We start from the raw sequence: 16,053 nt of genomic DNA, 5'->3' as shown, positions 1-16,053 counted from the left end.
TTGCATGGGAGTTATTGTTGGGATTTAACCAATATTAGTAAAAACACTAAAAAAACTCACAAATTAAATGTCAGTCCTATAACATGAATTACTTTCCTGCTCCAGAAACACTTCAGGAACTGGGCACAATGGTATGCAACTGTAACCACAGAACATGGGACATACAGGCAGGAAGGTCAGAAGTTCAAAGCTATTCTGGCTACACACCAAATTCAAGACCATCCCAGGCTACATGGGACTCTGTCTCAAAATAGGTGGTGAGGGGTGGAGGAGGAAAGACTTTAGACAGAATTTTCAGGTACATAATCCTACCAAGGATCTCATTTTTACTTTTCATCATCTTGGCTTTGTACTGCTTTTACATGTTGAGGTTGTTCTAATATTTTTCTTAATAAACCCTATAAAGTAGTGAGAACAATCACCTCTCTGTTACAAGTCAGTAATGGAGGAAGAGCAGATGTTGGTGGCCAGAAGCCAACACTATCCTAATCTCAATTTTGTCTTTTTCCTGGAAGAAAGCAAATGAAATCCTGTTTGGGGAAATCCCTTCAGTATGTAATTGAGTCTCACTGAGCCTCCTTCTGTTCAGGTAGAAGACGACCCTGGTGCTAAGCACAGGTAAATTGTCTTATTCTTCCTCTTGCTCACTGAAAAAAAGCATGGATATTAATTATCTTAACACAGATTTGCATTGATTATTTGTATTTGATGAAGACTAACAATGCTATTTGTATTTGATGAGTGTGGTGGTTTGAATAGGAATGACCCTCATAGGCTCATATATTTGAATTCTGAGTCATCAGGGAGTGGCCCTCCTTGAGAAGGATTAGGGGGTATGGCCTTGTTAGAGTTATATAGCTTTGTTGGAGGATGTTTGCCACACTTTTACATTTGAATCCAGATATAGAATTCTCAGCTCCTTCTCCAACACCTATGTGCCACCATGCTCCCCACCATGATGAAAATGGGCTAAACATCTGATACATAAAGGAAGCCCCAGGTAAATGCTTTCTTTTATGAGTTGCTATGGCCATATGTCTCCTTGCAGCAATAGAACAGTAACCAAGACAATGGGAAAACCTAAATATGGTGTTCATCTTCATTTATAGCTAATTCTTACATCCAGGGGTCCATTCTGTCTCTGATTCACTCTTAAAAAGATGACAATTGAGCTCTGTTTATTCCTCTTCTTGTTTTGTTTATTATTTTGTGTGCATCTGCATCTATGTCTGTTGATCAGGTGAATGCCTGATGTACATGGAGGCCAGAAGAGGGCATCAGATTCCCTGGAGCTGGGGTTATATGAGTGGTCATGAACTGCCTGACATATTGCAGCGAATTTTGAACTCAGGTCTTTGGAGGCAGCAGTAAGCTCTGGTAACTGTTGGGCTATCTTTCTAACCTCTGCTTCTCCCTCTGCTGGTTTTAATTTGCAGTAAGTTTCAGAAAAACTTACAAAGTAACTTTTCAAACTAATGCTATCAACAATAGAAATAAAGACAGAATTGACTTCACAATGAATAAGTTGTATCTCTATTTCAGAAGAGATTCCTGATTAATTTCATTATGTGATCAGTATAGGGTTCATGCTATGCCATGCTTTATTTCATAACTTATTTTGTCAAACTCAGGTTGGCAGGCCTGCATAGTTATCACCTTCACCTGCTGCACTACCTCATCAACCCAACATGAAGTACTTTGGGATTGTTGTGCCCATGTTACCAGACCCCAGAGCAAGATCACCACAGAGCTGATATCCAATGTAAAACACATAGGAGTTTATTGATAACAAGCAAGCCCTGTGCTTGGTCCATGTCCAACACTCCGACTCAGCGGGTGGAGGAAGACAGCCCTGAGGTCTCAGAGTGAGGAGTTTTTAAAGGTAAAAATCACAAACAGGGTGGTACAAGCCTTTGCATCATATGATTGGATGAGGGTGTGTAACCTTTGAATTTACTGGTTGGGGGTTACAGTTATCATTTTTGGGCAGGCCTGGACAAGTCCCAGGCTGTGTCCTTGAGCTGCCATGTAGACTGGCTGGCCTAGCACATTCACCGTGACCCATGCACATAGCTCTAAGTTGGTGAGGGGTCCCAGAAAGTAAACAATTGAATAAACCTTGAGTGGTCAGAATATGTTCAGAAAGGGAGCTACTGCAAGGACTATGTCTTTTGTTCATGGTCCTCTCAGAAACTGCTTGCTCAAGGCTCAGGAAACTGAAATTGAGGCCTGATCTCTGAGAGAAGACTGAGCAGCCTCTTATGGTGAATGCTTGGTTCTTTAACAATGTAGCAGAAAACTTCTTTTGACCGCAGAGTTCCATTACATCTAGGAAATTATTTAGTAAATCATTTATAATTTGTATGAAATATTATGAGGACAGATATCACTTTCTTGTAATAGTCTTGTCATAGAATATAAAACATGCGAATGATTAGGCCTCCATTCCTCCCATGATACATCACAACCCACACTGTAAACATTTGTGGGATTTGTTTTACTCAGGAGTAGTAAAGTACTTAGACAAGGCAGGAAGATGTTAATCTTCCTATATAGATAGAAACAGAATGCATGGTGCATCATGAAGAGCCCAATGGAAGGTGCAGGTGGCTGCCAGTTGAGAGGTGGAGGAAGTGTGGGCAGGAGCCTTCCCTGTGGATTCAGGAGGGCACAGGGAAGTGGCTTCAGTTTGGGGCTGTAGATTTTACATCCTTTTCTTTCCTGCCCGCCAGTTCCCAAATAACTGACACCTAATATTAATTAACTGAAACATAATATTAAATAACAGATTTATATTATAATTAATATATTAATGAGTAATTATAATTATTTATTATTTTAATAATTAATTAGAGTAGTATATTAATTAATATTCAAAAGATTTCTCAGACTTATTACTAACTAGCTCTTACAACTTAAATTAACCCATTTCTTTTTGGGGGGATTTAAATTTTTTCATTTATTAAATAAGCATGGTATTTGGTTACATATTTCTTTCTTCCCCCGCCCCCCCCCCCCCCCCCCCCCCCCCCCCCCCCCCCCGGAGCTGAGGACCGAACTCAGGGCCTTGCACTCTACCACTGAGCTAAATCCTCAACCCCGGTATTTAGTTACATATTTCTATACAATGTGGATAGTTTGTATCTTTCCAGAAAAGTTTACCATTTTGTCAAAGTTGTCAGTTAAATTGAACATGTTTTCACATTGTTCATTATAATTGTATAATCCATAGTAATGGTCCCCTTCTCTTTCTGACTTTCTGAAGGCTATGCCTTTCCTCATTTGCCTCAATCTGGGTGCAGAAGTATCAGCTACATTGTTCTCAATAAGGCAGATTCTTGTATCATAGATATTTCTATGATTTGGCTCTTTTCTGTTTCATTTATTTTCACTATTACTACCTTACCGATTGTTGCTGTTAGCAGTGATGAGATATTTTCTTCACTTTTTTTATTTAAATAATATTTAAAATTCATTTTACATACCAACCACAGATCCCCTTCTCATTCCAACTCCCACTCCCCCCCCACCAGATCCCCTCTCAACCAATTCCCATCTCCTCCTCCAAAAGGGTAAGGCTTCCAATGGGGAGTCAGCAAAGCCCGGTACATTCAGTTGAGGCAGGACCAAACCCTCCCTGCTGCATCATGGCTGGGCAAGGCATCAGACCATAGGGAATGGCTCCAAGAAGTCAGTTTATGCACCAGGGAAAGATTCTGATCCCACTGCCAGTCCGGTCCCATGCAGGCTCCACAGCTGTTGGTCTAAAGTTCCTGAGTTCCCATGAGATTGGTTCAATTATCTCTGTAGATTTCCCCATCATGATCTTGACTCCCCTTGCTCATGTAATTCCTCTTCCCACTCTTCAGCTGGATTCCTGGAGCTCGGCCTTGTACTTTGCTGTGGATCTCTGCATCTGCTTCCATCAGTTACTGGATGAAGGCTCTATGGTGACAGTTAGGTTATTCACTAATCTGATTACCAGGGTAGGCCAATTCAGGCACCCTCTCCACTATTGCTAGTAGTCTAATCTGGGGTCATTTTTGTGGTTTCCTGGGAATTTCCCTAGCACCAGGTTTTGCCTTAACCCCACAATGTCTCCCTCTATCAAGATCTCTTTCATTGCTCTCCTTTGCCCCCAGTTTACTCAGGTGATCTCATCTATTTCCCCTTCCCAGGGTTTTCCATGTGTCCCTCGTAGGGTCCTCCTTGTTAGCTAGATTCTCTGGAGCTGTGGGTTGTAGTCTGCTTATTCTTTGCTTTACATCTAGTACCCACTTATGAGTGAATATATACCATGTTGTCTTTCTGAGTCTGGGTTACCTCACTCAGGATATTTTTCTAGTTCCATCCATTTGCATGCAAATTTCATTGTTTTTTTTTACAGCTGAGTAATAGCAGCATTATTCATTATAGCCAGAACCTGGCAACAACCTAGGTGCCCCTCAACTGAGGAATGGATAAAGAAATTGTGGTACATATACACAAGGGGTATTAACCCATTTCTATTCATTTATGTCCTGCCACATGGCTCATGGCTTATTATCTCATTTTGTACATGTCCTCCTTCCTTCCCCTCTGGCTGATGACTCTTCTGACTCTGCCCTCATTCCTCCAAGCATTCTCTCTGCCCCTCAAATCTTGCCTAACCATTGCCAATCAGTTTTTTAATAACAATTAGAGCAATACATATTTACATTGTACAAAGATTGTTCCACAGCAGTTTCCTAGTATAGTTTTTGGAGTCTGTTATATACAAGATTGTGTCATCTGCAAAGAGTGATTTCTCTTCTTCCATTTCTATTTGCCTCCCTTTCATTTCTTTATCTTGTTTTATTGCACTAGCTAGGATGAACAGGACCATAATGAATCTGAGTGGAGAATGTGAACATCTTTATCTTTTTCCTTATTTTAGTTGAAATATTTTGAGCTTGTTCCCATTTAGTATAATGTTGGCTATAGGCTTGTCAGAAAGGGCATTATGCTGAGGCATGTTTTCCTCATTCCTAGTGTCTTCAAGAAAGGAAAGGAATAGAGAGAGATTGAGCTTTTTGAAGGCCTCTTCTGCATCTGTGGAGATGACCATGTCATTTCTGTCCTTGAATCTTATACATTTGCATGTTTTTACCTATCCCTTGCATTTCTGGTGTGAATCTTCTTGGTAGCAGTGAATGGTTTGTTTGTTGTGAGGATAAATTCACTTTGCAAAGATTTTATTGCAAATTTTTGTAGTCATATTCAACAGTGAGATTGGTCTATAATTTTGTTCTCTCTCTCTCTTTCTCTCTCTCTCTCTCTCTCTCTCTCTCTCTCTCTCTCTCTCTCTCTCTCTCTCTCTCTGTGTGTGTGTGTGTGTGTGTGTATGTGTGTGCCCATGAGTTCTTATCAGATCTGGGTCTCATGATAAAAATGGTTTTGTAAAATGAGTTTGATAGCATTCCTTCCTTTCTTGTCTTATGGAGTGGTTTGAAGAGTGTTGATATTAGTTCTTTTTAAAGGTACGGCAGAATTGAGCAAAAATCCATCTGGACTGTGCTTTTTAAATTGGGAGGCTTTGTGTTACTCTTCAATTTCTTTGCTTCTTATCTATTTTGGTTGCTTATATTTTCTTGTTGAGTTTTGGTATGTCACATAGATCAAAGAAATTTATCTGTTTTTAGATTTTCCAATCTGTTGGAATATAGGTTTGTGTCACATGCCTTTAATCCCAGCACTCGGGAGGCAGAGGCAGGCGGATCTCTGTGAGTTCGAGGCCAACCTGGACTACAGAGGGAGTTCCAGGAAAAGTGCAAAGCTACACAGAGAAACTCTGTCTCGAAAAAACAGAAAAAAAATATCAAAGATTGTCACAGCAAATCTGTCAATTTCATTTGTGTCACTCTTCATATGTATTTAATTTTAATTTTTAGTATTTTGAGATGGGTCTCATTCTATACCCCAGGCTTACCTGGAACTCACTATATAGACAGCTAGCCTTGAGTTCATATCAATCCTTGCTTCAGCAGCCTCCAAACAGCTGGAATTACATGTGATTACCATCACATGGCCTTAGGGTGGTCGGTATTCATTTTCTTATCTCACAATTTCCCTTTGAACATATTAACTCCCATTTTTCTCTGGTTCCCCTGATCCTTTCCACCTGAACCCATTCTTTCTCTCTATAAGTCCTGCTTCTACTTGCATGTCTTTTTAAAAATTCTTTCACACTCACATAAAAGTATGTCATAACTTTATACACACATGAATGACTTTGATCATATTCATCCCCTTTATGCTCTTTCCTTCCTTCTACTCCCTGTTCTTCTCAGCGAGTCTCCCTCCTACCTTCAGCCTTTGTTTTAATTGTGGAGCAAATGAGGCAGCTCACTCGGTTACAGTGCTTGCCACCAAGCCTGACTACCTGAGTTTCAACCCTCATAGTAGAAAAGAACTGACTTTTACAAGTTCTCCTCTGAGCTTAAACTCCAGAAATGGTATATATATATATACTGTCCCCTCCCTCCACATATATATATATACAAACAAACAAATAATAAATAAATAAATGCTTAAAAACTTCCCGGCCTACTTCATTTAATGAAGGTTTGTATGAGCATGGGTTAGGGTTTATCTGAGTAAAAGCAATTTAACAGTGGCTACACCATTGAAGAATATGACTCCACTAATTGTCAACTTCACAGAGGTCAGAATCACTGGGAGATGGGCCTTTGGGCATGATTGCAGTACATTACCTTGATTAGCAAAGAACTATCATTGTGGTCTTTTAATTCCCTAGGTAGAGGATCTGGGATTACATAAAAATGGAGAAAGTAAACTGAGCATCAGTATGAATGTGTTCACTGATCTCTGTTCCTGATTCAAGGTGTAATGTGGCCAGCTTCTTTAATATCCTGATGCTGTGACTTCTCGGTAAAAATGGACTGTATTCTAGTTTCATGTCTCTTGTTGTGATAAAATACCCTGTCCAAAAAAATAGGAGAAGATAAGTGTTTATTTGAGCTACACTACCAGTTTTCAGATCATAATTGAGGGAAAGCCAAGGCAAGGAACTCACAGCAGGAATTTATATACATCCATAGTTGTGGTGGTTTGAATAAAAATGGCCCCCATAGGCTCATAAGTAGTAGCATTATATGAAAGCATTGGGACATGTGGCCTTGTTAGAGTGTGTATGGCTTTGTTAGAGGAAGTGTGTTCCTGGGGGTGGGCTTTGAGGTTTCAGAAGCTCAAGCCAGGCCCAGTTAGTCACTCTCTCTTCCTGCTGCCTGCTGATCCAGATGTAGAACTCTCAGCTCCTTCTCCAGCATATCTGCCTGTATGCCATCATGCTTCCCACCATGATGATAATGGACTAAAACTCTTAACCTGTAAGCCAGCCCCAATGAAATGTTTTCTTTCATAAGAGTTGCCATGGCCATGGTGTCTCTTCACAGAAATAGAAACCTAACAATGATACAGTGTATAAAGCTTGCTTAATTGGCCTTACTTGGGGTGGTATTCTTTATTCTTGCTCAGTGAAATCAACATTCTTGGAGTCCTCAGTGAAACCAGATTCCCAACCCAATCTCAGAGATCATTCCCACCAGTCCCTGGGATAGAAGAGACACTTCCCTTTGGCCCAGGGATGAGTTCTCAGTTCCACAGACTACTGAAGTGAACTACTGAGACAGTAGGTGATCAGCAAGCACCTGTCTGAGAAAGCCTCCGTCAGTGTGTCATAATAATGCATCTCCCTCTCTGACATGTGGTGCTGGTTCTGGGGGCATCCTGCGTGTCTGGTTTGTTTGTTTGTTTGCAGCTTGGCTCTTGGTCCCCCATGTCTTGTGTGTTTGTTTGTCTCTTCTGTTTCCTAGCTGTAAATCTTCAGTGGTCTGAACCTGGGGCAACTGGATAGACAGATTGGATAACAGAACTAATGAATCTGCACTCTTTTTAAGCTATGTTTTAAGAAACTTTGACAAACTTTACTCTCTTATAATTAAGTAGGATTATGATTATTTTAACACTCTGATCCTTTTGTGAGCTGGAATGGCTAACATTGGGGACTGAATAGCCCCCAGAGGGTACCTCTGACCCTAGGTAGCCTGGGCAATGGCCAATGTCACCCTTGGTATCTCTAGTCACCTGGACTAGATTAGGTATATTCTACTCTGGACAGAAACAACATCCAATCTGCCCCCATGGATGAAAGTTTGTATGGTCCAAAATGGGCAAGGTGGCCACTCCTAGGTCATAGCAAAGAAGACTCCCCATAGACTCCTGGCTGTAGTCCAAAGTCCCTCCAAAATTCCTGTCCTACGAGACTCTCAGGAGGAACCTTTCTTTCCCCCATACATTCTTCTTTACCCACCACTGCCCCCACCTCTCCTGAGCCCATTGCCTGCTCCTCCTCCTCTCCCACTGAAAGGTTTACAACATGCCCCCACAGTTGGGCGTGTTCACATATGCCTGGCGGACACTTCTGCCTAGCCAGGTCCAGGTCAGGATAGCCATTTCCGGGTCAGGGCATCTCGCGTGACCAAGATCCATGATGTTCTATTGGCTACGTAGGCACGCAATGTGACCATGTGATCTACGTGCTTGCGTGTAGTAGTGACGCTGATCTGTCCATGCCCAGCCTTTAAAATCCGGTGCCATGTTCCCGGTTCCTTCTTCTCCACACACATGCTTCCCGCAGGCCTGTTCACTCTCTGTCCCTTTACCTTTAATAAAACTCTTATTAGCAGATTCTGTCGTGTTTCGTGACATTTCCTTGCAGGGTAAGAACACAGTGCAACCAAAAACTAACACCCACTCCTCAGTCTCTCCTACAATAATCCCATTCGTCTTTTTCTTCTGTCCTGACTCCTCCACTAGTGCTATTTTCTGTCTTTTCAGGGCCAGCTCGACTTATTTCCATGTCTGTGTCTTACCACCCCCGCCCCCCCAACCCCCTGCTACTTCAGTCTCTGCCCTCCATTGGCCCGTGGACTGTTTCCACTCCTATCCTCAAGGAGAAGCAGCTCCAGATTCATTCTCCTCCCCAGATTGGCCTGCTGTTTGTTTCCACAGCAGGAGCAACGCCAACCCCAGTCCTTCCTTCTGCCAGGCCCCTGACAGACGACACCTGCATGTTCCACTTACTACAACGAATTCTTACAACTGGAAAAATCAGCATCAGCACAGACCCTAGTTCTCTGATTTCCCTGATTGATTCTGTTTTCTTTAACCATCTCCCCACCTATGATGACTGCCAACCAATTCTCAGCACTCTCTTCACTATGGAAGGAAGAGAGCAAATCCTAGCAGAAACAACAAAGGTGCTACCTGGATTAGGAACTCTTGATAGTGACCTGAGAACTTAAGCAATTGACAAGGCTCTACCCAGGAGACCAGATTGAAACTATGGGACAAAAGGAGGTAGGAAGTCACTTGCTGAGTAACACCAGGCTCTACTGGAGGGTCTTAGGTGGGCAGCTCATAAACCCACTAATATGTCTAAAGTATCTGATGTAAAATATGGCTCAAACAAATTGCCTTCAGCATTTCTTGAGCACTTCTTGGAGGCATGCTGTGTATACACCTATAGATCTGGAGAACTTAGGAAACCTGAAGGTGATTACCTGACCTTTGTAACTCAGTAAGCCCCAGATTTACATAAAGAAGTTCTAAAGAAGGATGGGTTTTCAGGAAAGAATAGGTCAGAATTATTAGAAACAGCCAAAAAAAAAAAAAAAAAAAACGTGTTTGACAATAGAGACAACAAAGAAGATTTTCTACAAAGAAAATAAATCGGGCCACTGTGGTAACACTACATGCTTCTGGCACTTTCAGCCCTGGACAAGCCATCTATAAGAAAAAGAGCCCTGCCTCCTCCCCTCCACAAAAGGACACATGTGCTTACTGCAAGAAATTGAGACAGTCAAAAAATGAATATCCTAGCAGAAACAGGTAGGCTCTCCCCAAGCACAGATCAGTGTTCCTCAGCCAAAATCAGCCCTGACTCTGGAATTACAGGGGGGAGGCATGGCTCTTTAGTTTAGGCCCCTGGGATCCTATGGTAACCTTCTCAATTGGTGGCCAACCCATACATTTCTTGGTAAATATAGGAGTGTCATATTCTGTGTTACTGAAACTGGTGAGATTCCTTGATTTAAAAGAACAAGGGAAGTACAGGTGCTTTGAAGAAAATTTAAAAAATATATAAGTAGACTAGAAAATGGATTGTTGATTTGAGCAGAGGAACTGTGACTTAGTCTTCATTGTTATTCCTGAATGTCTGTTTCCCTTGCTGGGGAGAGATCTTCTGAATAAGTTCCAAGCAACCATCTCATTCTCAGGTTCAGGGGAGATGCCTAAGCTACAGATAGGCAATGTAGCCACAGCCCTGACTGTCACCTGCCCCTTAAGAGAGGAATATAGTCTCCTCCAAGGCCTAACCCAAGACCCAGAAGGGGAACTAAAGAAAAAAATTGATAAAAGATGTTCCTACTGTCTGAAGATAATTCTTTTGGCCTGGCTAAGCATGTGCCCCAGTAATAGTACAACTGACTTTCAAGGATATGACCATCCAGATTAAACAGTACCCTATTAGCTCAGATGCCAGAGAAGGGATCAAGATCCACATCAGATGCCTCCTTGAGGCAGGCATACTCAATCCATGGCAGTCATTTATTACCAGTACAAACCAATAGACTAGCAAAGATTTCAGGGTGGTGAACAAGCAGATAGAAACTTTTTAACCAACTCTTCCCAGTCCCTATAATCTGCTCAGCATGTGACCACCTGCATATAAGGTTGATTCTGTGCTGGGTTTAAAAGATGCATTTTTCTCCATTCCTCTGTCAGAATTAAATCTTCCCATTCTTGCATTAGAATGGGCTGATCCTGAACTGTGAATATAGGAACAACTGACTTGGGGACCTAGTTACCTCAGGGATTCAAGAATTGCCCTACCATCTTTGATAAGGACCTAACCCAGGACTTAAGCTAATTTCAGAATGAATACCCCAAAGTTACCATACTCCAATATGTGAATGATTTATTACTGGCTGCTAAGGATAAAGATGGATGTTAGAGTGTTAGAGGCTACTCAAGCACTCTTAAGGATTCTCAATTAATTAGGCTACCCAATATCTGAAAAGAAAGCTCAGATTTGTACTTCACAGGTCACCTATTTCGAGTATGAATTAAAAGAAGGGGAAAGACTATTGTCAAATGTAGCATGAATCTTAGAGAGTCTTATTAATAAAATCAAACCCGAGGCCAGTTATTGGGGTCAATACTGGTAGATCAGAGAGACAGAACAAGCCACAGCTATTTCACCTTGCCAATTCCTCAGCTGGTCTTGTTTCCTCAGACTGGAAGGTTCTGTGTCCTCATCCCAATGGCTCTCAGCTGAACTGCTGCTAGAAGCCTGAAAGCTTAACCAGCCAAATGCTTAACCAGCCAAATGCTTAACCAGTCAAATGCTGCTTGTTTCTGGTCTTCACACCTTATATATCTTTCCTTTCTACCATCACTCCCTGGGATTAAAGGCTCGCTTTCTGGGATTAAAGGTGTGTGTCACCATGCCTGGCATTTCCAATGTGGCCTTGAACTCACAGAGATCCAGAGAGATTTCTGTCTCTGGAATGCTAGGATTAAAGGTGTGTGCTACCACTGCCTAACCTCTATGTTTAATATTGTGGCTTTTCTGTTCTCTGACCCCAGATAAGTTTATTAGGATACACAATATTTTGGGAAACATAATACCACCACATTTCCTCTCTTTTTGTCTAAAATTTAAAAAAGCTTGTAACTAATACAGGAAAAACTATCTAATAAGTATATATAATATATACAGTCAAAAATTACATTAATGATGTCTAGTCCATTAACATTTGACAGATTCAGATAAAAAATTCCATTATATATATATATTAACAATGTTCAGTCCAGTAACATCTGATAAATTCAGACAAAACATTTCATTACTTATCTTATTTAAAACAAGTAGTTCCTTTTTAAAGATTCCATAATCTCCCTTGCTTAGCCCTTTTCTAACCCTTGACAACAACTTGTAACCAACCCCCTAAGCAATAAAAATTATCCCAGACCCAAAACCCATTAAAAGGACCAAAAATCCACCCACCCCACACCACCTCTTTGGGAATATGGGTGCCGTATTCTTAAAATTGCTTCCTGCTGGGTATGGACGAAGTTATCTTTATCCTGAAAGAAAAATTTTAGGTTAATTGTCAAATTCTAGGAAAGGTAACTAACTATATCCTTCGTTATCCAGTCTGTGTATAATGCCAAAGTTCAGGGTTTATCTCAAATACTTATTCAAGTAGTCTTTGAGACTGGATCATCTCAGCTAGCCCTCTCAAAATTGCTCTGAGCACCTTGTAGTTCAAAGCTGATCTGTAGATGATGTTTGTCAGCTTAGTGATGTTATTATTGTCCATGTGGAATTGTCATTGTTGTGGGGCCCCATCTTCTTCCTGGAGACTCCAGACATGTTAGGCCTGGCCATGATTTCCTGCAGAAAACAGATAAGAGACTCGAACACAAAGACATATATATGCAGCTAATTGAAGCCTTTTTTCTTTCTAGAATTAGTTAGTACTCTATATGACCATTCATATCTTAACAAAATTTAAAATGTTTTTAATTTTAATTTTAAATTAAATTAATTTAAAATTAATATATATATTAATCTTGTAAATTCCGATATGAAATTCATACTTTAAGAAAAGTTTAAAGAATCAGAATAGAATCAAAGAGTTGAGATTAGTAATAGAATATTCTCTTAATTAATTTGGCTTTTCTCCTGTCCCATAGCAGAAGATGGTTCTTTTCTTCTGGCATGATGCAGGGAGTTTATATTTTCCTTTTAACAACATGCTTGAGTTTAAAGAAGGAGAGAGCCATTCTCCAACTCCAAAGTCAGCTTTAAATTTTAATTGAACTGGGACTATTAGAAGACCAATAATGTTATATTTCTTTAGAGAAGAGCAGAAACGAAATTTAGGAAGACTTATAAAAATTTTTTAGATAATATACCCATATGCCATTTCACTCTGTTTCCTGGGATGGATGATTTGTCCCTTTTATTCAGATGTCTCATTTGTCCTGTGTTCTTCAGATTCCTTAACCTTCATTCTCCTAAAAGACAAAAACAAAAACCTTTCCCCAAGACTAATTTTGGGGGTGTTCTTTTTTGGCAAGTTATTATCTGATTAAATGAAAAGGCATGTGGTACTAGTATAAGTTAGTTTAAACTGGATGTTCATGCTGGCTGATGAACTATCACCTCCTCTAATTAAGAGGTCTCTCTTGTTCAAATCGAACCTTTATCAATTTTGATGGTACCCACAGCTCATCTTCTCCTGTAGAAACAAAAGCAAAACCTCATCCCCAACGTAACACATATCCTGGTCAGCACATCCTTAAAGTATATAGGCTGATTTAATTCTGTAGTTTTTTCTATTATCCAATGTCTCTCTGCAGCTGTTGTTCCTTTCTCATTGGCATTGAGAAAATTCAAAGTTAATAGAGCATTGTGCAGTCTATTTCTGGGAGGTTTTGTTACCCCTTTCTGTTTATTAAGCATATCCTTTAGAGTTCTGTTTGATCTTTCTATAACTGCTTGACCTGTAGGATTATGTGGTATGCCTGTAATATGCTTTATATTGTAATAAGCAAAAAACTGTTTCATTTTAACAGAACCATATGCTGGAGCATTGTCAGTTTTAATTTGTGCAGGTATGCCCATGATGGCCATAACTTCTAGCAAATGAGTGATTATAGAATCAGCTTTTTCAGAACTCAAAGCAGTTGCCCATTGAAATCCTGAATAAGTATCGATGGTATGGTGTACATATTTCAATTTTCCAAATTCTGCAAAGTGAAACACCTCCATCTGCCAGATTTCATTCCTCTGAGTACCCTTTGGGTTACATCCTGCTGGTAATGGCGTTAGATTGTAGAAGGAACAAGTAGGACATTTCTTTACTATTTCTTTGGCTTGTTGCCAGGCTATGGAAAAATCCTTTTTTAATCCTTTACTATTGACATGATGTTTTTTAAGAAATTCTGAGGCCTCCAACACATTTCCTATCAATAGTTTATCAATCTCATCATTGCCTTGTGCTAGAGGGCCTGGCAGACCAGTATGGGATCGGATGTGAGTTATATATAAAGGATGACTCCTTTTCCTGATTGTAACTTGTAATTGAATAAATAATGAAGTTAATTCTGAAGCATCAGGGATAAATTCTGCAGTCTCAATATGTAATACTACTCTTTCAGCATACTGAGAGTCAGTTACTATGTTGAGAGGTTCTGAAAAATGCATTAATACCAACAGAATAGCATACAATTCTGATATTTGAGCTGAATTATAAGGACTTTGAACGACTTTACTTAAATTTTCTGATTTGTAACCCGCCTTTCCTTGTTTGTTGGCATCTGTATAAAATGTCCAAACTCCAGATATGGGTTTTTTCCATACAATTCGAGGCAAGATCCAATCAGCTCTCTTTATAAGATCAATTCTATTGCTTTTGGGATATTTGCTGTTAATGTCCCCCAAATAATTACTGCAAGCTCTTTGCCAAGGTTCACTTTCTGTCCATAATTTTTCAATGTCCTCCTTAGTTAAAGGTATGACAATTTCTGCTGGGTCTATTCCTGCTAATTGACAAAGTCTCAATTTTCCTTTCCAAATCAAGTCAGAGATTTTTTCCACATAAGTTTTTAATTTTTTATTTGGTTTATTTGGTAAAAATATCCATTCCAATATAATATCTTCCCTCTGCATTAATATTCCTGTAGGAGAATGCCTAGAAGGTAAAATAATCAAAATGCAATCCAGCTTTGGATCAATACGATCCACGTGCCCTTCATGTACTTTCTTTTCTACTAAGTCCAATTCTTTCTCAGTTTCAGGTGCTAATTCCATTGGACTATTTAAGTCCTTGTCACCTTCTAAGGTTTTGAACAAATTATGCAGTTCATCAGTTTTTACCCCAACAATAGTTCGTAGATGAGAAATGTCTGAAAATAATCTTTGAAAGTCATTAAGAGTCTGTCGTCTATCTCTCCTAATTTGCACCTTTTGGGGTCTAATTTTTTGTAGCTCTATTTTATATCCTAAATAATTAATAGAATCTCCTCTTTGTATCTTTTCAGGAGCAATTTGTAATCCCCAGCAAGGCAAAATTTTCTTTACTTCTTCAAACATTCTTTCTAAAGTATCTGCATTTGAGTCAGCTAGTAAAATATCATCCATATAATGATAAATTATAGATTTAGGAAATTTTTTATGTATCACTTCCAATGACTGTTGTACAAAATATTGGCTCAGAGTTGGGCTATTCAACATTCCCTGTGGGAGGACCCTCCATTGAAATCTTTTAACCGGTTGAGAATTATTATAAGTAGGCACTGTGAAAGCTAATCTTTCTCTGTCTTTTTCTTGTAAGGGTATTGAAAAGAAACAGTCTTTTAAATCAATAACTATGAGACGCCATCCTTTTGGTAACAGAGTAAGCAAAGGAATTCCAGATTGTAGAGAGCCCATTGGCTGAATTACTTTGTTAACTGCTCTAAGGTCTGTTACCATTCTCCATTTACCAGATTTCTTTTTAATAACAAATACAGGAGAATTCCAAGGGCTGGTTGATTCTTCTTATGCTGAGCATTTAACTGTTCTTCTACCAGCTCTTCTAAAGCCTGGAGTTTCTCTGTCGTTAAAGGCCATTGCTGAACCCATACAGGCTTGTCTGTTAACCATTTCAAAGGTAGAGCTGTTGGTGTCTTTGGAAGATCATCAGTTGTTGTGCCCTGTTCTTGTATAATATGGATGGCTGGTGATCACTCATTAGAATAATATCTTCTAATATTTCTCTCAGAAACATGTGCTAGTTTATGATTTGTTTCTGAGATTGGAGGGATGTTAATCTGAGTATTCCATTGTTGCAACAAGTCTCGATCAAAGGCCTGCATAGAGGCTATAATGAGAATCCCTACCCCAATCACAAAGAAACAAATTAGGGAATTCTTGGGGGCTCTCAGATATTGCTGCCT

This window comes from Peromyscus californicus, unplaced genomic scaffold (genome assembly GCF_007827085.1).
Source record: "Peromyscus californicus insignis strain IS unplaced genomic scaffold, ASM782708v3 Scaffold_5__1_contigs__length_169319896, whole genome shotgun sequence".
Taxonomy (NCBI): domain Eukaryota; kingdom Metazoa; phylum Chordata; class Mammalia; order Rodentia; family Cricetidae; genus Peromyscus; species Peromyscus californicus.
Note: the sequence above shows the minus strand (reverse complement) of the source record.